We start from the raw sequence: 23,316 nt of genomic DNA, 5'->3' as shown, positions 1-23,316 counted from the left end.
TCATAAACCTCTGTCCCCATGCTGCATTACGCAGCACTGTTGGTAGAACTGTTCTGGCCCCTATTTCTGTCTTTGGAGTGTGAGGATTAAATGTCTTCCAACCAAAGATGTCACACCTTTGAACTAGGATCGAAACTGTAATGTTGCTGCTTTTTCTAGGGACAACTTGGCAGCACCCAGAGCCAAGGGCTGATGCCCTGCATTGTGTTTGTGCTGAAGGAAATGTTACCAAACTACCACAAATGGCGCTATAACTCCCATGGAGTGAGAGAACGAATTGGTAAGAATAGCTCCTCAAGGGGAGCAAAGTTGAACTCTGTCTAGAGAGAATGTGTCTTTCTCTGTTGTCCCCCCTCACCCCCCCCTTTCATTATAAATGGCTCAGTGAGCACTTGGATTTATACTTTATAATGTAACGGTACCTATTGCTTCTGAACTCAACAACTGCTCTCTCTGAAGACTGAATTCATTCTTCCTGCTTTTCAGGGTGCCTAATCCTGCAGCTCATCCATGCTATTCTCAATCTCTGCCCTGAAATGGATCCTCACAGCAGGTAAGGGGAAAGTGAATTTCATATATCACTCTATATGCAACAGTCCCATTTACAGTGCAGAAGACCTCAGTCACTGTTCTTTTGTTCACAACTTGGAATGTGAAATACTAACTTGGCAACAGTATAGTTTGCTGCTTTGTAGCCTTGGTCCACCTTGCTTACGTTGAGCCCAGGGAAATGCAGAAAGGGGTGGGAGAGAGGGCAAACCCAGATGGTTATGCAAAGCTGCTGATGAGGGGAAGGAAGCCAGTGGACAGACTTAATTTTATACTGCTGCAGATGTGTACATTCCAGACTGCCATCCACTTCTCTGTGGTTGGTGTGCCCACTTTGGGGGTTTGCACCTAACATATTGGGGAATGAGGGAGAGATGAAGTGAGGGGGTGGTATAGAAATTGAAAGAAGTTACTTAACTTGCATGGTGGATCAGTAGGACCTTTCTATCTTACGTATTTCTAATGTGCTCATCCCTGTAGTGTCTGGGTTGATGATGGCACTGATACATGTTGAGTGTATCAGATCAGGCAGAGGACCTTTCCTGTGATTGCTTGCTTTCCAGTGTCTGTGTCCTTGTCTTGCAGCAATGCTCCAAGCCTGCAGTCCTTGTGCATCTTCAGCCTGGCCAACACGGAAGCAGGACAGGCTGTCATTAACATCATGGGCATCGGTGTGGACACCATTGATATGGTAATGGCCTCACAGTCCTGTAGGTGAGTTACGTGTTCCACTCTTGCGGCATGGAAAAAGCAGCAACAAATCATACTTGAAATGTGGTTTAACTGGGTTACATGTTGCTGGGAGTCAATGTAGTTGCCAGTCGGGGCAACTGTCTCTGATCATAATTCTGAAAAAATAACCAAAACCTGCCGCTTATTCACAGCTTTCTGTCACTGTGCTTATTCTCTTCATATACATTCCCTAATTCCTGCAGTTGCTTTTCATTTCTGATTTTGCTTAGCCTAACTGAGTATTGCACTAAGGAAATGAGATGTGGGTATGCTTGATTGTTTCACACTTGCTTGTAGTAATGCTATTATAAAGAGCTCACTAGATTCAGCATATAAAAGTACCAAATGAAGTAAAAGGCAGGAAAATTATAGCAAAAGTTCCAATTTTCATGCCTCTAAATCATGCCTTGAGTCCAGTACAATCCTTTAGCATGAGTAAACCATTACAAAGCTTGAGTTGCAGTGTTAGAAAGTCCTTGTGGTTTCTTGATTAATCGGTTTCTTAAAGGTGGATTCCTGAAGGCAGTACTGGGGGCTGCTTCACAACTTAAACCTCCTCTCCAACCAGTTATCAGGACAGTTACTTTTGAACACTTCAACAATGGTTAAATCCCTTTATTTATTAGTGTGTAACTAAAGGTCCTTCTGTGCTTTAAAAAACTCTCTCTGGCCCTTAATAGTGTGCTCAGTGGACCACCCAGCCTTTCTGGCTCGGGAGCGTTAACTCTTCAGATACTTTAACAAATCTGTTGGGGAAAGAGGGAACCTAGAATACAGTGAAAACAAATAGCAATATTGAATTAGAGATTTTTCACAGACTGATGCCACATGACTGGAGTACAGATAATCTGTAGTAGAAGCTTTCAGACTTCTTAGTCTGGACCTTAAGTATGTGTATGTGTGCGTGTGCACGGAGTACACCCGCCCTTTCAATTGTGACCATGTGGACCCATCCTCTCCCATTCATGATAGCATAAAATCTCTCATGAATGTAGCAGTTGCTTCTGTGGAAAAGTAACATTAGGAAAGTATCTAAGCATTTTAGCTGCCTTTAATGTGGGTTGCCCTTTGTGAAGAAAGTTAATCAAGCTACTTACTTTGGCTCTTCATTTCATCTACCCTCCTATCTGTTCTGCTCCTCCCTCCACCTGCACATACTGCTTTACCATGTAGTCCTCCTTTCCTCTGCACAGTCAGGAAGCAAGGAAGAGAGCCAGTACTGTGTGGCTTGCTGTCTCTCTACGGATCACTAGCAACTGCTTCGCAGACCACCGGTGGTATACAGAGGTCAGGGGTTCTCAACTCTTTGATCTGTCATAGAGACCCATGACACTGCTATATTTGGTTATTTTACAGTAGCTATTGGATGCTGTCTCATCACCCTGTTTATACAGCTTGGCTGTTGTTCCCTAGCCAAGTTTGTTTTACTCAAAAATAGTTCCTTAACAATAGTGTTCTCCCTTTCTTCTCCTTAAAATGACCATCACTTATTTATATGCAGTGTTGTTGTAGTTGTGTTGGTCTCAGGATATTAGGGGGACAAGGTGGGTGAAGTAAGCTTTTATTGGACCAACTTCTGTTGGTTAGAGAAACAAGCTTTTGAGCTTACACACAGTTACCTTACATCTGTATCAAAGGTAGCATGCATCAGCAGTTATGATACTATGTGTGCTCCAGGGCCTTGTTTACCCATCTGTGCCAAGGACACTTTAATCTTTTAAATACTCTTGCTTTTATACATTAGTCCTTGAATTGTCCTGGCCTTGCCTCTGTGTTTCCCCTTTCCATGCTTCCTGTGACATGCGTCTATAAAAATGAAGTAGCATGATCTTAGAAATTTTAGATTTATTTTACTTGTTTGGTCCAACAGTTATACTCACTCACTGGAGAATTTCAAGGGAATTGCACGCATTGCAGATTTGTGGAAGTAAGTGTAATATTATGCAAGCCAGAACCACCCCACCCTTCCAAAAAACCCTTTATGTTCAGATAATATGCTGTGTCTGACTTATGGTGAAGACTAGCTTTATTTCATCCTCTTGTCCCTCTGTATTATAGCCTTTGTAATACGTAAGATCACCCATAATTTGGAAACATACATGACGTTGGCATGGTGGGATGGGATAAGGATAAAGCATCAGTTTCAATTCTGAATTGCCTCCTTGTTTTCATGGAATTATCTAAACACAGTAATAACTCTATAGTTCAGATTGTAACAGCTGACATTATAAGTCTGATCTTGAACTTGGCTCTCCTCTATGTAGCTTTCTGTAAATTTTCCTTTCTGCCTGAAATTTCTTCTCCATAGTCTCTGTGCATAGTAGAATCTTTTTGCAAAGTTTTGAGGTTAGTTTCTTAGTTATGGGAGTCTGAAGAAATAAAGAAGGGGACTCAAAATTGTTACAACTTGTTTTATCTTTTCATAACTGAAAAATGGCTTGGTCTGAAAACTTCACACTTGTTTTACATGCTAATTCTCAGTTAGAATTGACACACAGGACTGTTAGTAACAAGCTGAAGTGGAAAAGCTTGCAATTACGAAGGGTCAGATTTTAAGGCTTTAAGTATAAGAGCATTTCTGTGACCAACTTTGTGGCAGTTGTAGGTAACGTGATATGTATCTGCAGAGTTTCATAAGAGGAACTAGTTAGGAATTTGAAGAGGTTATAAACTCTGCCTGTTGCCTGAGGGAGATCTCAAGTAATCACCACAGACAGCTGAGGAGTTGGGTTCTGCTTACAGCAGGGGACTTTTGTCCCCTCTTTGTCCCAAACTAAGCAGCTCCTAAAGCAGCTGTCCAATTAAGGGGAAATATTGGTCTTCATACTGAGGCCCCATCTATCCACCACCCAAAACTGTGTGACCCTACTTCCAGTTTTATTCTGAGACACTGAGTGACCCTCTGCCCCAGGTATAGCAATTTGCCTTGCCTCATCTTCCTATTTCCTTGCCATGACCATTCCCATTCCCATCTTAACACGCCTGTCCGCCCCTAAAGATGTGTTGTGATTGAAAAGGGGTTAGGAGGCCTTAAGGCTCACCCCTTCCACCTCTGTTTTGTTCCAGAACAAAAGGGAAGGAGGAGCCTGGACTTGTTAGGGGGAGGAGATCTGTTGGGAGGTTGTGGCATTAATCGCTAAAAAATTGTCCCTAAACTTTAATAAGGGTTAAAAAGGTTAATACAATTCAGAACCAGTTTTTTCTTTGTCTGACTGGTTTGGACTCCTTATAAGTGAGACTAATGGTAAAAACAACCCTTTGCTGATTTGAACATCTACTGTGAAACCGAAGGCAATGTGGATCCTCTAACATCCACTGATATAGACAGCAGAGTTTAGATCCTTCATGAGTGCAACATTTGCAAGAGACTTCTCATTCTGCACTAACCAGGATAAGATGTGCTAACAGCCAGTGGAGGTTTCTGCTTTTAAAAAGCCATCATAGGAGAAAATAATTATGCATTCAAAAGTAAGACAATTCAAAGTTAAATTCTCTGCACTAGCTTGAACTCGGCCCCAGATACCTGTCCAACTTCCACCTGTAGCCTAGGTGGAAGTTGGACAGGTATTTTTACCATTCACCTTCCCATTCTTCAATCCCTTTCCTCCAGTACAGATCACTCACTCCCACTAAAACTGTTGTACTAGCCTATGAAACCCTAAATAGCTAACACATGGGAGTGAGACCTCTCCCCATTAAAGAATAGACTACAGTATCTTATGTCTTTTTCCACGTACACACCACCTTCTGATCTACTATCTGACTGTAGACCACCCAACACACTGAAAAGAGAGATGCCTCTAAACAGTTACACCACCTGCAGCGAGATCTATGACCCATGGTACATTGCCAAAAGAAAGTATTTCCCATATGGTGTTCATTAAACAGTATATGTACTCTAAAGGGTGGGTTTATGTTCCGTGTAGAAGCAGGTGAAACTCTCATGGGAGGGTGAGCAAGATATGGGGAAAGAGTTACCATGGGTGGAGGAATCTTAACTTCAGATGTCTTTGCTTTCTAATATTTAAATGAATTATGTCTCAAACTTAACTGTATTTCAACAACTTTTTTTTGTCTGGTAATTAAGTTTTTAGCTTAATTTTTGTTGGTTTTAATCTCCCTCCTCCTACTCCTTGGCAATAATGGACAATACAAGAGTTTTAAAAAAAAATTACGTTTTTTTGGGTTATTGGATCTGTCTGAAAACTGCTTTTTGCACTCTTTGAACTTAAAAACTTATGAGCCAATTTAACTCCAACCTAGGGAAGAAGGAAAATCACAGAACAGTTACGCACCCCAAAGACAAGGGTTTAGAATAGAAACACTCTCAGAACCTTGTGCTACTATTATAAACTCAGGATTAGTTATGTAGTAGTATTTTGCATTATATTGCTATACTTGCATGATAAGTGAGAGTGAATAGAGTTCTCTTACAACCTTTGCTCTTGCTTGATAGGACCACAGAATACTGAATTTGCTATTTGAATACTGTACAGCTAATGAGCATCATTTGAGTTGATTTTAATGCGTTCCTTTTGGTTTCTGTTTGGCAACACAGCGATGAGTCACTGGGCCAGGGCCAGCTGCTGATCCAGACAGTAAAGCTGGCATTCTCGGTCACCAATAACGTCATCCGGTTGAAATCCCCTTCTAGCGTGGTATCCCCACTGGAAACAGGCACTTACTCAGCATGGTATGTACCTCTTTGTTGGCCAGCCCAGGCAGTAGTGTCTGTTCCTCGAACACAGATAATGTGTAACTTGCTAACATTGGATTGAGGTCTGACTCCTCTGAACAGTGCAGTTCTCATCCAGCATACTAGTGATGGGAGGGCACCAGAGGGCATTCTCCTTCTTCAAGGGATTAGCCAATGGACATTTAGTAAATTCCCTGTAATGTGGACTATGTTGACAAGTTTTCCCCTTGCATTAGAACCGTTACGGAATCCTCTTATGCAGTGACGCTGGGTATGTGACGCTGGGCCCACTTTTGGGAGGGTAGCAGAATTGTTTTTGTCTTGCTCTTCACCTACTAGGCTCTTGGTGGCACTGGTGCTTCTGGTTCTTTGCAGCTCTGGGAGCAGTGTGGAAGCTTTGAACTATATTCTCATTGTTGGCTCACCAGGACTGCTTTCAAATAGCCACCTACTGTTATTTTCACTTGTTTTGTTTACTGCTTTCTAACATGAGACAGTGCTGAACGGTATGGTAAAGCAGCTGCCAGTAGTACCTACGGCCAGACCCATCCATTGTCCTCTTGGAAAGCTGAATTCATTCCCTCTCACTCCCTTTCCACTCTAGTATAGAGTAGCATGACTGCCTACTAAATAGTTGCTGAATAGTCTGTCTTGAAGAGCCCTCATAGGAGATTATTCCAGCTTCTCACCTGTGATTTAATTGTGTTCTCACCAGGTGCTCATGGGAACAATCTGATTGCTGTCTTGGCCAAATATATCTACCACAAACACGACCCAGCACTGCCACGCCTTGCCATCCAGCTGCTCAAACGACTCGCTACGGTAAAACTAGTTTCTCACAAGTGCTTTGCCATGCTTTCCCTTTTTGTTGATTCCACCACTTAAACTGTCTCCAGTGACCCTCCAAGATACAACCTGTGAGTGTTCTTGCTGTGAGATTTCCAACCTTGTCAAAAAGGAACTTATATTAAGATTTATCCAGGGACCCTGTATTAAGACATATTCTTTACCTATTAGACTAACACTTTTTGATTGTTAAAATCTGAAAGCTCCTTTGGGTTTTATTTAGGCATTTAAATGTTGCAATTTCGGGGTATTTATTTTAACATCTCAACCCAAATCTCTCTAGCTGTCTGTCTGTCGTCTTCAGTTTTGCCCCTTTCCTTGTGAAATAGATGAGGAATGGAGCAAAACTCAGAACAATTTGGCAATTTTCTACATGTTCCATTAAAATCAAAATTATTTCTTGATTTTTCCCTCTCCCATGTCCCTGCGCTCAAGGGTGAGAATTTTCTGGAATTTCAGTTTAAAACAAATATCACAAGCCCCATTTATATATTGAGAGGAAGCATCATAGCATTTATCTCCATTTGTTTAGCATGTTTCTTCCCTTTTGCAGGTAGCTCCGATGTCTGTTTACGCCTGCCTTGGGAGTGATGCTGCTGCCATTCGTGATGCCTTTTTGACCCGCCTGCAGAGTAAGATTGAGGACATGCGCATTAAAGTCATGATCCTGGAGTTCCTCACTGTTGCTGTAGAGACACAGCCTGGGCTCATTGAGCTCTTCCTGAAACCTGGAAGTGAAAGATGGGAGTGATGGGTCAAAGGTAAAACAGCAAGTGTCTACATAAGGATTTACTGGAGTAGTAGGATATTCCTATCTTTACATATGGCTTGAAGCTTTCCTGGCTTTGTTCCTTATTTTAGTAAAGATCTCTAAGGCTTTACTTTGTCCTCAGTATGAGTGTCTTTGTCATACACCCTGAGGCGCCTGACAAGATACTGAACATTGGTTTTAATGCTGTGTAGCCTGATTCTGGGACGAGAACCTTATGACCTTCTGATCAATTGGCAAAAAGATTCCCTTCGACCAAAGAGAAATCTTCCTGTGTTCTCCAACCACTATGCAAGCACCTCCTGTTTCAGTATGCTATTTAATTGCACCTACAAAATACGCAGGGAAGCAAAACTTTTTTCCTGCCCCTTGAAGTAATCTGACTTATAAAAATAATTTATTCCACTCTTCACTGTCTTTTTAGATCTTCCTCATAGGTGTTCTATATTAAATGTATGTGTATATGAAATACACGCCTATACCATGTGCTCAAGCTTTACTTACCTGTGTATTTTGTAGGTGGAATTAAATAGCATACTGAAACAGGAAGTGGTTGGATGTAGATGTCTCTCATTTTCTCCCTCTTGCTTTAGGAATTCAGCTTAGGGGAATGGAGTTGCCTCCAAGTGGTCTTGGAACTGATAGACTCCAAACAGCAGGAAAGATACTGGTGCCCTCCCCTCTTGCACCGGGCTGCCATTGCATTCCTTCATGCCCTGTGGCAGGACCGTCGGGATAGTGCCATGCTGGTCTTGAGGACCAAGTGAGTAATCGCTTTTCTATGCTGTCTTTAGATGTGGCCTGTATTCCTTGTTTCTAGATGTATAACTTTGGCTGTTTTCAAAATATATTTTGTTTGAATGGGCTCAGTTTACCAAGCTCTCCAGATCACTCTGTATGACTGCCTTGTCCTCAGCATTTACCATACCGCCAAACTTAGTGTCATTGGCAAATTTTATCAGCAGTGATTTCATATTTATTTCCAGATCATTGATGAAAATGTTGAATCACATTGGGCCTAGTACCATTCACAGGCTGATTCAGAATGGGCTGTTTTAAACTCTATTTCAGTGAATAGAAATAAACATATCCCACCAGTTCTGACCGGTTGGAGGATCCCTTTTAATTGTAACTTAGATACTTGGTGGTCAGACTCAGAGGCTTCTCAGCTAATAGCTGGTTAGACCTCTTCCTCCAGTCTCCTGGTAACCTGCTTTGCATGCAAAACGTTGGGGAAAATTTAAGTAATTAGGGACGCTTATGTTAAGGAAAAATTAAACTTTCTATTGTGAAGCACATATGCACAATTCTGTTGAAGGTAACCCTCCTCTTTCAGTGTGCTCTGCACTGCCAGTTGAGTAGTGTTACTACATTTATGGTGTGTGAAATATCTCAGACAGTGGAGTTTGCCATGAAAGGCTGGCAGGATCAGGCTGTTCCTGTCAGGTGTGCTGTGTAGGTCCGTGGCTCTCAGCCGGGGTACGTGTACCCCTAGGGGGTACGCAGAGGTTTTCCATGGGATACATCAACTCATCTAGATATTTGCCTAGTTTTACAACAGGCTACATAAAAAGTACTAGCACAGTCACTGCAAACTAAAATTTCCTACAGACAATGATTTGTTTATTTTGCTCTATATACTATACACTGAAATGGAAGTATAATATTTATATTCCAGTTGATTTATTTTATAATTATATGGTAAAAATGAGAAAATAAGCAATTTTTCAGTAACAGTGTGCTGACACACTTTTTTGTATTTTTATGTCTGATTTTGTAAGCAAGCAATTTCTAAGTGAGGTGTAACTTTGGGGGTATGCAAGACAAATCAGAGCCCTAAAAGGGGTGCAGTAGCCTGGAAAGGTTGAGAGCAATAGGAGAAGTATGGTAACTTACAGTATTTTTGTGTGTTTTTAGGCCAAAGTTTTGGGAAAACTTAACCAACCCCCTCTTTGGGACCCTTTCTCCCCCCTCAGAAACATCAGAGGTGAGTTGTTAATAAGGACTGAAAATAGCTGTGGTTTTCTGAGACGTGAGTGGTGCGTGCAACTTCCTTCCTTTTGCTTGTTGCCATCTAAGAGGAAATATGGTTGGGTAAAGCACAAGGAGGAGTTCTGAGAGTGGGTTTTATTTCCAACGCTTGCACGGATTATCTGCGTAATTTTGGATTAGTCTCCTGAACTCTCATTGCCTCTATTTCACCATCTGTAAAAACAGAGATAACATCTACCTAACAGGGATGATGAGGTTTATCTCCTTAATGTTTGTAAAGAACTAGTACACTAGATGTGCAATATAGAGTGTGTGTGTGTGTGTGTGTGTGTACATACGTGTACAGGATATTTTGCTCCTGTTCCCAGACATCTGAACAATCTCTCCTCCTTACTGGGCCTACCTCAGACTGACTTGGAGTCCTGAGGATTTTGCCATTCTTCTGCTTTGAAAACCTCTGTCTTCCCTGTGAAAATCTTAATCCCCCTCTATCCAGCTGTCGTACAGATTTGAATATGGTGCTCTTCCCTTGTTGGCAGAGTAGATGAGCACAGTCTACTGAGGCAGCTGCTCTTACATAAGTCCATTGGATCCTTACTCCCCCCTATCTAGAGAAGATGGCTGTGGCACTCATGGGTGGGACAGTTCTCACAGGAAAGTGCAGTACCATTCACTCTGCCGCTAGGTGATGAGCAGGCACAAGTCTTGCTTCCATCCCTGTCAGCCCCAGGGAGGCCCAGAGGGTTGCCTTTGTGCTACTCTCTAGGCCCTGTTGGCTCAGGAATCCAAGGGTAACAGGAAAACTGGGGCCACTTGAATAGCAGAAGAGGGGCTTGATTGACAGTGTGGGTGTCGTGGACTTTTTAGACTATGGTCCTCAACTCTCTTTGTAGGACAGAGCTCGGGACACAGTGCTGCCAGATCTGACCTGGAGCAACAGATAACCTGCTCATGCTCTGCTTTTATTCCCTCTTTGTAGCTCAGTGTCTTGGACACTTGTGCCTTAATCATGAAAATCATCTGCCTGGAGATCTACTATGTGGTCAAGTGAGTCATTGACAATCTGTCCTGCTCTAGAGTTTTCAGTGATGCTAGGGGCACCTGAAAGGGAGGGCACAGTCCTGCGCTGTATGTGGGGTACATACTAAGAGATTCTCCATGTTTGAGGGAGAGGCAAGTTGGAGCTAACAGTTCTATGGAAGTGCTGGAGGGACAGTCAGTAGTTTACCTGTGGCTGCTGGGGCTCAGAAGAGAGGAGCACAAGCCTGCCTCATTTGATTTGAATTTCATGCAGCCATTTATTAGAGAAATAGATGTTATGAGAAGAGTTTCTGTGGTCTGTAAATGTGACATTCTGGGTATGGATCTCAAAAGAGAAATATCTGTCCTGGAATAATGAAACTTTTTAAATATTTTTAAAGCTCATTATGGGACTATGCTAGCCACATGTAATACAGTGAAATGTTCCCATCACACACAGGATGCTAGAATTAAAATTAGGACAATCTAGCTTTTCTCCAACTCTGTAGCAGTGCATAGTATTAAGTTGTTGCTCATGACGTTTATGCCAGAAAATTTTACTTTGCTTCAGTAGGATTCTTTGGATAGACGGGGGGTAATCATGTGTTTTAGAAAAAAGTTTCACCATTTTAATACCTATAATTATGGCATGACATCAATTTACTACTTTAGCTTCTTGTAATATTGGTTGTCTCTTTTTTGGAGGGTGGGGCAAGGACATTATTCTGTTGGTCTAGCATTGCCAGATATGGTATTTAATGGTATTGAGGTAATACTACATAGAATAGCCCTTGTTAAACATATTTCCTTTGATAAGCTTAGTTTTTGTTTGAAGTGTGTATCAACTCTGTATAATAACACTGAGGGGATTCAAGTTTGTGTCTCTGACTTCTAAATCAAACTTCCTCAGCTTACAAATGAATGGATGATTTTCTAGTTCCCAAACTTGCAAAACATATCCTGAGGTTTAGAAGTCCAGATGTGTGTTCTCTCTCTCTCTGTCCTGCCAGAAATAAAATTCTCAGTAAAATTTCAGAGTGGTAGCCGTGTTAGTCTGTCTGAGCAAAAAGAACGAGGAGTACTTGTGGCACCTTAGAGACTAACAAATTTATTTGAGCATAAGCTTTTGTGGGTTAAAACCCACTTCATCGGATGCATGGAGTGGAAAATACAGTAGGAAGATATATATACACAGAGAACATGAAACAATGGGTGTTGCCATACCAACAGTAACGAGTAATTAATTTAGGTGAGCTATTATCAGCAGGAGAAAAAAAGCTTTTGTAGTGATAATCAGGATGGCCCATTTCCAACAGTCGATAAGAAGGTGCGAGTAACAGTAGGGGGAAAATTAGCATGGGGAAACAGTTTTTACTTTGTGTAATGACCCATCCACTCCCAGTCTTTATTCAAGCCTAATTTAATGGTGTCTAGTTTGCAAATTAATTCCAATTCTGCAGTTTCTCGTTGGAGTTTGAAGGTTTTTTGTTGGAGTATTGTGACTTTGAAGTCTATAATTGAGTGACCAGGGAGACTGAAGTTTTTTTCCGACTGGTTTTTTCAATGTTATAATTCTTGATGTCTGATTTGTGTCCATTGTGTAGAGACTGTCCGGTTTGGCCAATGTACATGGCAGAGAGGCATTGCTGGCTGTTTCCCCATGCTAATTTTTCCCCCTACTGTTACTCACACCTTCTTGTCAACTGTTAGAAATGGGCCATCCTGATTATCACTACAAAAGCTTTTTTTCTCCTGCTGATAATAGCTCACCTAATAGCTCACTTTAATTACTTACTTTTGTTACTGTTGGTATGGCAATACCCATTTTTTCATGTTCTCTATGTATATATATCTTCCTACTGTATTTTCCACTCCATGCATCCGATGAAGTGGGTTTTAGCCCATGAAAACTTATGCTCAAATAAATTTGTTAGTCTCTAAAGTGCCACAAGTACTCCTTGTTCTTTCAGTAAGATTTAAAATCAAGTCTGAAGCATGATCCAGAATGGATTCCAGCTTCTTCTCCCAGAGCTGTTCTGTTCTGCAGACCTAATAGGAAGCAGTAACTTACTTTTATCCCTAAAGTCAGCAGAATACACAGACAGGGAGCTGATTTTCTGAGTAAGAATGTGACTCTCTTACATACTCACTTTCCTGAATGTAACTACTGTTCTGAAAAGTCAGGAATAAATAAAAATCACATTTAAAAAGATGAGTTGATTCTCTCCGAGGGTCACCCTTCTTCCATACCAGTTGATGCAATAAGTGCGGTCCCTTTCTGAATTCACTCTGTGTGCCCATAACAAGCTGTGCCCATAACTTTCCAATCTGAATCTTAGAAGGAGCATGTTCTCTAATCAAAGAATAAATGAAAATGTATCTGATTTCTCTTTTTGACTTTGTCAGGGGCTCACTGGACCAATCCCTGAAAGACACCCTGAAGAAGTTCTCCACAGAAAAGCGCTTTGCTTACTGGTCAGGATATGTGAAGTCATTGGCATTGCATATGGCAGAGACAGAGGGTAGCAGCTGCACCTCCTTGACGGAGTATCAGATGCTGATCTCGGCCTGGCGGATGCTGCTGATTATCTCCACCAGTCATGTAAGAGCCATCCTGACTAATAATGTTTTGAATAGATATGTGCCCTGATATTCAGGCCACATGTGGCACAATAAGGGATCAGGCTGCTGGCTTTTGATTCCATTATCTTGTATGTGTACTCACAATCCGAACGGACACCAATACCGTACAGCAGAATTACCTCAGAGAGTTTTGTTTTGCCAAGTGATCAAAACTAGCATACTGTATGTGTGTGGCATGGGAGTGCGGGGATGTTACATCATTTCTATAATAAGTGTAAAGAAAGCCAATAACACTGTCTATACCCAGAGAGATGCAGTAGGTTATTATCTTCTACTGTATTTTCCACTCCATGCATCCAACGAAGTGGATTCTAGCCCACGAAAGCTAATGCCCAAATAAATGTTAGTCTCTAAGGTGCCACAAGGACTCCTCGTTGTTTTTATAGTACAGTGTGGTGAAGAAGCCCAGTGTATACCCCAATAGTCCCCAATTACCTGTCACTCAGTGTTGGCTTTTTGCCCCTTGCTTTTCTAACAACTAGTAATTCTTAATTTCTTTCTCTATAATTGAATCATCTGACAGATGCAAAAGCCTATGCCACCTTGTAAATTAAGAACAAATACAAAAAGGGGGGGGGGTTGATGTTGGATTGGAAAGACGAGGGTGTGTGTTTTGTTGATGTAACTTTCACTATCATGTATATTTAGTCTGAGCTCTCAATTTGTCTCTGATCCGTCTCTAGGCAGATATAATGCATCTGACTGAAACTGCAGTCCGGCAGCAACTGTTTTCTGGAGGTGCTAAGTGGGACCAAAGCTTTAGTAAGTGTTTGCATTTCAATTTGTAGCTCTTCAAGGAAACTGTTTCAAGAATGGGAGCACAATTGTCCAACTCCTTTGTGGAGCTCTAGTCTTGTATCTACTTGTGGTTCAGATTTTTTCCCTGATTCTGTGAGATTAGACTGAAACAAGAAGGTTTATCTCAGAATTACTTTGTTCTCCATAAGTCTTTATTCTCCAAATTTATATTTGATTTTCTTGGCCAGCGGGTGACACTGCAATTAGTGCTATCTAGTGATCCTGCAGCGTTGCCAGCTGTTGAAAGGCAGGCATGGTCATTGGCTGGACCCTGTGTTACTCATTCCAGCTACCTGAAGTGTCACTTGCTATTGAAGGCAAGGTCGATTACCTGCTAGATCTGCAGTTGCTGCATTGTTTCTGCACCGGCTGATGATGACTATAATAGATGTTTCTTTTAGGTGGATGTTTCACCTGGGGATAATTTCCTCTCTTTCCTCTTGAGATAGCAAGAGGAAACTCTGGTGCATGGCTTTACGCCAATAAAAAACAAGTGTGCCACAGCTTTCATTCCACATAGGTTGCAAGTTGAGATGTAGAATTTATAAACGGGAGCTTGCAATGGATCCTTGGAACACAGTGACCTCACTGCTGAGAGTTAAGTTCTGTTGACCAAATGGGCTAGCACTTAAAATGTGCTGTTAATATCCAGGACTCCCCACGCCTTTCTTAGCAGTCGTGCGGATGTATCTCTGCTCCCATAGCTCTGTGGAAGGACATATTGAGTCGCATCATCTTTTTATAATCGATAGTACCATAAACCTCTTTAGCTACAACATGGCTGTTTCTCCACATTATTCTGTTGACTACCTGCTCTGTACACGAATCTGCTTGGAATTATAGCAGCTGGGCAGGGGTGGGATGGGGAAGCAAGCTCTTAGTGCTCTAAATGTCTGTGTTGAGCCGCTTCAGCTTTCTCATCTGTGAATGTTGCAACTGTAACTGTTGGGACATCTCTCCTTAGCTGCTAGGTACCCATGTCGGTGTTGTGCCTGCAGCTGGGGTCCATGCTGTGCACCCTTCTGCTGATCCTGCTTAAACAGTGGAAGAGGTAGGTGTGCTATTTGGGATAACTCTTCATAAGTAAGCTAATAGTCACTGATGAACGTAAGAACTTGGAAGAAGATGTTTGAGTTGCTGTCTAGACTGAATTGTCATGGTGATCTGGGAAATAAAGCGATATCTTATGGTTGCATCAATACTCTTTATCTTGCCAGGCCATGGCTTCGGGGACTGTGCAATCGCAGGATTCACATTGAGGGTGGCATGTGATGATGGATGCTGCTGCTGAACTTTATTGATAAATAGTGATTTTATGCTTTTGTGAGTTTACTTTCACTGGGTAGAATTGGAACAAGGAACACTTCAATTATAACGAGCCTGCAATCTCACTGTGTTTCCGCCACACATTTCTTGAAATATTCCATGAAGAGACCCTACTGATGACTTAAATTAAGCAAAAACTGTATCTGTGCCTCCCCACACACATCTCCTAGACGTGATTTGCACAGATCAGTCACAGCCAAGATGATAAGTGGGGAATCTTGTCTTATCTGACGAGCTCTCCCTTTTTTGTTGTCAGCGAGTTGGGTTCTGTGGATAAAATCATAAACTCCTTGACGCAGATTCTGGAGGGAGTGCTGCAGGCAGATCAGCAGATGATGGAGAAGACCAAGGCTAAGGTGTTCTCTGCTCTCATCACTGTTCTGCAGATGAAGGAGATGAAAGGTGAGATGGCCTGGCAGAGGGTTATGAAGAACAGAGCTGCCACCACTGGAAACACTTGTGTCCCATTCAAACATTTTTGAGTCAGGAATGCACACATTGTTGGCTGCCAGTGCAGGACAGTGACTATAGTTGGTTGCTAGTGGGATTTTTTCTGTTTAATTTATCTTATTTATTATTTGTATTACGGTAGCTCCCAGAGGCCCCAGTCAGCATCCAAGTCCTGTTTTGCTTGGTGCTGTACAGCACAGAGTCAAAGGCACTCCCTGCTCCAAAGAGCTTACAGTTTTATCGCTTAATCCTTTTATATGGCCCTCATCCCCCCAATCTGAATGCTGCAAGGCCCGTCTCTATGCACTTTTTTGAGAAGAATTCAGGTTGAGCACGAGAGGGCTTAATTTTAGTTGTAATTAGCACTTGTGCCCGCCAATGGGTTATTGTCAGCTATAATGATAGGGAAGGGTGGTGCAGTTTCATAACGTTGGAGTGTGTATATGATGGGAATTGAATATTTTAAGGGCTCTCAAACGTGAGACGGGTGTTCGCTGAATGAGAGAAATATAGGAATTGCTGGACTAGACCACATCCATGGTCCTTCAAGTCCAGTATCCTGTCGCTGACAATGGCCAGTACCAGCTGCTTCAGAGAGAGGTGCAAAAAAACCCTGTAATGGATAATTATAGATTAACTCCCCTGGCTAATGGCTGGTTTATGCGCTGAAGCATAAGAGGTTTGTAGCCATTTTCCCCCAAGAGATCCTGTTTGTTTTGATTGTACATATTGTCATTATCCAGATGAATGTCTAATCCCTTTTTGAGTCCTCCTAAGCTCTTGGCTCATTCGGCTGGCTTCGTTAGGTCCCTCTCGAGTTCCTCACAGTCCTTGTGTAGGTTATAAAATAGATATTTGTAGCATAATGAAATGCAAAGCAAATAAGTCCTGTCTTCTGAGATGGAGGCCCCAGCAGTGCAGTAGTTAAACTGAAAGCAGAAGTGTGAGGGGGATGAGTTAATCCATTGTGTGCTTTGTGTGTGTGTGCCATAGTGAGCGAGATCCCTCAGTACTCCCAGCTGGTGATGAGCGTGTGCGAGACCCTCCAAGATGAAGTAATTGTGCTCTTTGATCAGACACGACATAGCCTCACGTCTGGAGACTCTGCAGATGACAAGGACAGCAATGGAAACAGATGATGCCTGCCGGGGTAAACACAAGGACCAGCGAGATGGGGTAAAGGAATCATTTGCCTGCTCTGCAGCCATGTTCTCTTTCTGTAAACAAAAGTTACCTGCTGTGTCCACTGCAACCATAAAATGCCCCATCTGCATCATATCACTAGGTAGAAAATGGAGTGTCTTGATGCTTTATTTGGCCAGATAGGGTTTGCAGGCTTATTCACTTCCTGGTGGCAGAGCCCCTGTGGATTACGCCCAGACATAGGGGATAGGTTATTGAGATGTGCTTCTCTTGCTATACCAAAAGTTTCTGGGAAGGTGCTCTTCAGAAATCTGCTCCTTGTGTGCAAGCCTGTTTGAACTTTAATACGAGGTTCCTGAAAACACACGGAGCCTGTTTTTAGCAGGCGTCTCTTCCAAAGTATTTAGTTAACACACTCTGATTTCTCTGGTATCTACGGAGGTGTCTAAAAATATTCCCTACCATGTGTCTGATGACAGTGTACGTGGCTGGCTTGTTTCTCCTATAATGCAAATCAAAGACCTTGCTTCCAGCCCTTGCGTCTCCTATACATCAAGCAGGTCTGTTACTAGTGGCAATATATGTACCTCCTGAGATGATAACCCCAGGAGAGCAAGTCCGGAAGTCTGATTGTGTCCATCCTGCATGCTGAATGTACATTTGCCAAGTAGCAGATAGGTCTGAACTGCCCTATAGACTACAGTAAGTGGGATACCAAGGAGGATTGTGGTCTCTTTGTTGGAGCTGGGGACATGGGGTCAGGACGCCTGGGTACCATCTCTGCTATTGACAAGCTCTGTAACCTTCGCTGAGTTATTTAACCTCTCTGTAAATTTAGTATTATGTTTTACTACCTCCCAGAGCACTGAGACTATTTAATACTTAAAATTTGCTTGGAAATGATCATGAAAGGTTTTATAAGAGCAACGTGGTGGTTGTCATACAAGCAGTTAGGATACTCCCCACCTCAAAGGGGGAAGGGTGAACCCTTGAAATTGTGGGCTCAAATGTGCGAAAGTCTTCAGTGGCCTCTGTGTATGTTTCACACCTCGCTCCTTTGTGACCCATTACCTCTGAAGAGACTGTGGGTTGGTCCTGACTGCGAAGGACTATTGTAGCTGTGAGTCTGGTGGTGTGAGGTCTCCTCTGAGTACCTTACTGCAGGAAATGGATTGTTACTGCTTCTCTCCGAAATCTGTTTTAAGGCACTTTGCTTGCTGTGCAGCCCCGTAAGTGTACACAGTGTTTTACTGATGCCTTAATTCATGTATGTGAGAACAGTTACAACTTAGATCCCATCTACCCGTTTGTTTTTGGGACAGTCTTTTAATGTCTGTCTTTCCTCCCTCTCCTGCACTCTGGGATCTCTCATGTCCCTTTCTCCCTCCTTCCCTGTTGCCGCAGGTGTGTGTTCTAGGGCTGCATCTGGCAAAGGAACTCTGTGAAGTAGACGAAGATGGAGATTACTGGCTGCAGGTTACTAGGAAGGTCCCTATGCTGCCTACTATCTTCACTGCCCTAGAGATCAGCCTGAGAGTTAAACAAAACCTTCACTTCACAGAAGCCTCATTGCATCTACTGCTGACCTTAGCCAGGACGCAACAGGTGAGAGAGAGACCCAAATGAGAGCTTCTTGCTGGATGTTGGATCTATATTTAAAATGCAGTTCGTGTCACTGCGTTGTGTGTTGGCAGCATCAAGCTGTACAGCTGAGCAGTGCACTATGCCTAACGGGCGCCATTAAAGCCCTGCCAAGGGGGAGGAGTTAGTTGTAGGTCTTGTACAAAGAACTGCTTAGTGTTTTCCTTTCCTTGCTTTTCTGGATAATGGAATGTCTGTGCTGGAAGAACAGAACCAATCCTGCCCTAGTGTAAACCTATAATTCAGAGCAAGTGCTTTCCCTGCAAACACCCCCCTCCCAGCCAAATGTAGCCAGTACAGCTAAGACAGCACTGAAATGCAGAAATCTGCTCTCCCTGTAGACATAATATAAAGCAATACTTTTTTATTGAGACCTCAGCACTGTTCAGGGGGAGGAGTATATAAGGTTCCTTTCTTACAGGAACTTTCCAGTCAAAGACAGAGGGGACACACAGTGGTACCAGGAGATGAGGAGGTGTGTTCATCACACAGCCATGTCGGGGGAGGGAGATGTTGTTTTTTCATTTTAATGGAAGAAAAGTAGCACTGTCTGGGGTGATGGAATTCAGATTTCTGGGCTGCAGGGACAAAGTGTCTGAAAGAGAAAGGTAGAAAACAGAAGTGCTAGGGGCATCTCCCCCAGCTCAGAGACAATAGTGGTACCTCTGACAGTGACTTTTCTGTGTTGTGCAGGGTGCAGCAGCTGTGGCTAGTGCTGGTGTCACACAGAGCATCTGTTTGTCCCTCTTGAGCGTAGACCAGCTCAGCACTAATGGAAACAATTCAGGTGAGTGCTGCTTCCTCTTGATGTGGATTTGAAAACTCATTGGGAAAAGTGTGTCCTGCTCACCCTCTACTGGCTCTGTACTAGAGCAGTCATGGGAATAGAAGAAGCGAGCACTGTCACGTGTGGCCCTGGAGAACTCTGATGTCATTGTGAGAAGTGTGGGGTGTATTTGAGGGAGCAGAAAAACAAACAAACCATGTGTCTTCTTATGGCTGGTCTGTTCAGACACCTGCTTCATCTCGGAAGTCTCTGGATGCCCCATCCTGGCCTGGGGTCTATCGTCTCTCCATATCATTGATGGAGCGCCTTCTTAAGACACTAAGGTACAACTTCCTGACAGAGGCACTGGACTTTGTGGGTGTCCATCAGGAGAGGATTCTTCAGGTATGTCCACCCCTTCCCCTGTAATAACTCAGTTTGTCATGTATGTAACAGTAGCAGCCAGAATGTGCTAGACACAGAAGACACAGTCCCTCCCTCAGATAGCTTACATTCTTCAAAAAATAGGAGAAGAGTTGGGGAAATGGATAACACAAGCAAAGGAGTTCAGACAGGTGATGGATACATGTCTTGGTAGCTATTAGATCTGAGTTGTTAGCACTCATCCATCACTTTTACTCTTGGGGGTCCTAATTCTGCTACAGCTGTTTCATGCACTCACTCAACACAATAACAGTTGTGGGTGCTGGGTGAGAGCCTAAAGTCTAAAACCGACCTCACTCGGACTCCATCAGTAAATGAAAAATACTGCAGTCAAGGTCCAGTGTCCACTTAGGTGGGCAGTGCGAATATCTAATACAGGGGTCGGCAACCGTTCAGAAGTGCTGTGCCGAGTCTTCATTTAATCTCTTAATTTAAGGTTTCGCGTGCCTGTAATTCATTTTAACATTTTTAGAAGGTCTCTTTCTATAAGTCTATAATATAATAACTAAACTATTGTTGTATGTAAAGTAAATAAGCTTTTTAAAATGTTTAAGAAGCTTCATTTAAAATTTAAATTAAAATGCAGAGCCCCCCGGACTGGTGGCCAGGACCGGGCAGTGTGAGTGCCACTGAAAATCAAACTTGCATGCCGCTTTCGGCACGCATGCCATAGGTTGCCTACCCGAGCTAATATTTAAACCCCTGTAAACAGCTGAACTTTGTGAGGGCAAATTTGCTGAATAGCCCTGTTCCTAGGTAGGTGCTGAATTGCCTCTGTTAGTAAACTTCTTCGACAAATAGCTCTCTTGTTTTTGAGCATGAGCTCCTGCTGACTGGAATGGGCTAACTTGTAAAACTCGATTGAGTTCAGAATGTCACTGGTGTCTCTTGTCTGTATTGGAGCTGGTAATTGTCCTACCGCTTTCTCCTTATGTATATTCAGCTCTTCCTTCTAAGTAGGAGATAAGTATTTTTGTGCTCTGTCCATCATGGTCTGGATCATTTCTCTCTCTCCAGTGCCTGAATGCAGTACGGACAGTGCAGAGCCTGGCCTGTCTGGAAGAAGCTGACCACACTGTTGGCTTCATTCTTCAGCTCTCCAACTTTATGAAAGAGTGGCATTTCCACCTTCCACAGCTCTTGAGGGACATACAGGTAGGAACCAAAGCATTCCCTGCGTACTGCATTTTCCACACAATGCCCAGCACAGCAGGACAGAGAATGTGGCTAAGGCAGAGAGCTTGTAGATAGCTCTTTCATTGAAGCTGTTTTAGTGGGGATCATAACAGGCCATTAAAGGAAGGCAGCTCTTTATCATGAAGAGTTTCTGGACCTTACAGTCACATAGTGAGGTACATTTAGTTGAGGGCGGGGGAAATTGACTGGGACTTGGAGGTGACAACTTTTGGAGGACTGACTGTCTTAGTGCATGTGGGTTGGAACCTCAGGGTCAAGATACTTAAGGAAAACACTGGTAAAATCCGAAAACGCCATTGTTGCCCGTTCTGGGATGAAAGGTTCTGTTCAGACTGGATTTTTAAATTGTTAGGGTATAATAGTAAAATTTAGTCTTGTGAGGGGGGGACTCAGTAATGGAGAATGTAGATGCTTGTTTAGGTTGCAGCTGTGGAGATTGTCAGCTATGGATTGATCAGTTTCCTCCCCCTCCCATCCCCCTTTGTTTCAGGTGAACTTGTGTTACCTCTGCCAGGCTTGTACCTCCCTCCTGCACAGCCGCAAAATGCTTCAGCACTACCTGCAGGTGAGGATGGAGGTCCCAGGAAAACTGAAGGGGAGAGTTTTGGTCCTGGGTCCCTCACCCATAACAAGCAAAAGATCAATCAATATCTAGTCACTGTTTCCAGTGACAATTGCTGACCAAGACCAGCCCAGGAGCCAAGGTTTAGTTATACTCCTCTACACCAAAACTTACGAAGAACAGCTCAATGTGACGAAGTGGGAATGTTCTTAATGTTTTCTTGAATACTGTGTGGGTGCCTCAGTTTCCCCTATGCATTTCTTAAGTATCTAGGTGGTGGGATAAGAGGGTGTGATTGGTGCAGAGCCCTAGAGGGCCAGTGTGATGGTGTCTGCAGAGAATGACTGAAACCCTATCTCCTGGCAACTGATGGCCTGGGCACCTCCCTGCAAAGGTGCCAACTGAAGGTGTTGGAGAACAGAGAGATCAGGTGGCCTCTGGGCCAGAAAAGAGATAAGGGCCAGAGGAGGGGCTGGAGAGTTTCAGTTTGGAGCTGGCTGGGGAGAGGGAGGGTAGAGTCCCAGGCCTGGGGTCTAAGCTCCCTGCCCCGCAAGACGGACTTGACTGAGGGGTCCTGTTGTCTGTACCTACAAGCTCTGTTTTGGACTGTGTTCCTGTCGTTTAATAAACTGCTGTATGACTGGCTGGCTGAGAGTCATGGTGAATTGCATGAAGCGGAGGGTGCAGGGCCCTGACTCCCCCACACTCTGTGACACTCTGAAATAGGGGACGTTTTGTGGGCCAGTCATATTAAGCAGAATGTGTTGGACATGGAAACCGTAGCCACTGCCTGAACTCTTTTATTAGCTACTTCCGAACTACAAGCTGTGCAGGGGCGAAGCTGTTTGTCCCAGTGGTTATTGTACAACCCTGCCTCCTAAGAATGAGGGGACAGCAAGGACTTCGTGTCCTTGGCTTGATTTAAAGTGGCGATGAAATACAGCACCTGCTCTTGTGGTATCCCTAGATGGATTTTGGGTGGGAAGGTGATGCACTTCAGGCACCACTTGTGTTGGGGCTAAGGTTCTTTCTGTCAACAGTTTGATTAGAAAAGCCCTTTCCAGAGTGTGCTCACTGTACACACATGCACACTGTACCCTTGCAATAAAGACAAGGCTGTGCTTATGATGCAAGCTAAGCAATAGACCTCAGGCTTCTAGTAGGTTGCCAACGTGGCCCTTGGTTGGGCAAAGCATGAGTATCTTGCTTTAGGGATTCCTGTTACTGGTAACTTGTTTTTCTGCAAAGCTTGGCCTTAAACTGCAAGGGATTGCCTCTGTATGTGTGTCTCTCTTCATTTGACTTCATTCTCCACAGACGAAAAAATGGCGACTCCCTCCCATCAGCTGTGACACCTCGTAGATGCAAGCTGCACCCCCCAGACCGCTCCTCCAAGCATCGAGGCCCTGAGTCAGAGGGCAGCCGAGCAGAAGGCGCTGCGTACGGTGCAGAAACTGGTCTTCTTGAAAATCCTCAGCAAAAGATTCTCTAGTCTGCCCTAACGCCACTTTCCCCCCCAAAACCCCCGACGTACTGCCAAGAGTCCTCCTCGATCAGGTACAGGAATAGGAAGGAGTGATGTCTGCGGGGCAGGGAGTTTTGAAGCACCCTAATGATATTGTGGGTTCTCAAGGGAGCCACAACCTGTTTCCCCGCATTTCCATACAGGAGACTAATACGCTCCACCTAAAACAACATCCAGGAGTCCATACCTGCACCCCAGACCACCTAAACTGAATTGC

General features: G+C 43.4%; 1 pseudogene; it reads left to right on the top strand.

Annotated features, from left to right (window-relative positions):
- The window catches only part of LOC123357970, a 36,621-nt pseudogene extending 15,008 nt beyond the window's left edge, over window positions 1-21,613 (top strand).
- The last annotated feature ends 1,703 nt before the right edge of the window (window positions 21,614-23,316 follow it).

This window comes from Mauremys mutica, unplaced genomic scaffold (genome assembly GCF_020497125.1).
Source record: "Mauremys mutica isolate MM-2020 ecotype Southern unplaced genomic scaffold, ASM2049712v1 001268F_np12_obj, whole genome shotgun sequence".
Taxonomy (NCBI): domain Eukaryota; kingdom Metazoa; phylum Chordata; order Testudines; family Geoemydidae; genus Mauremys; species Mauremys mutica.
This window is presented reverse-complemented; position numbering and strand designations above follow the sequence as displayed.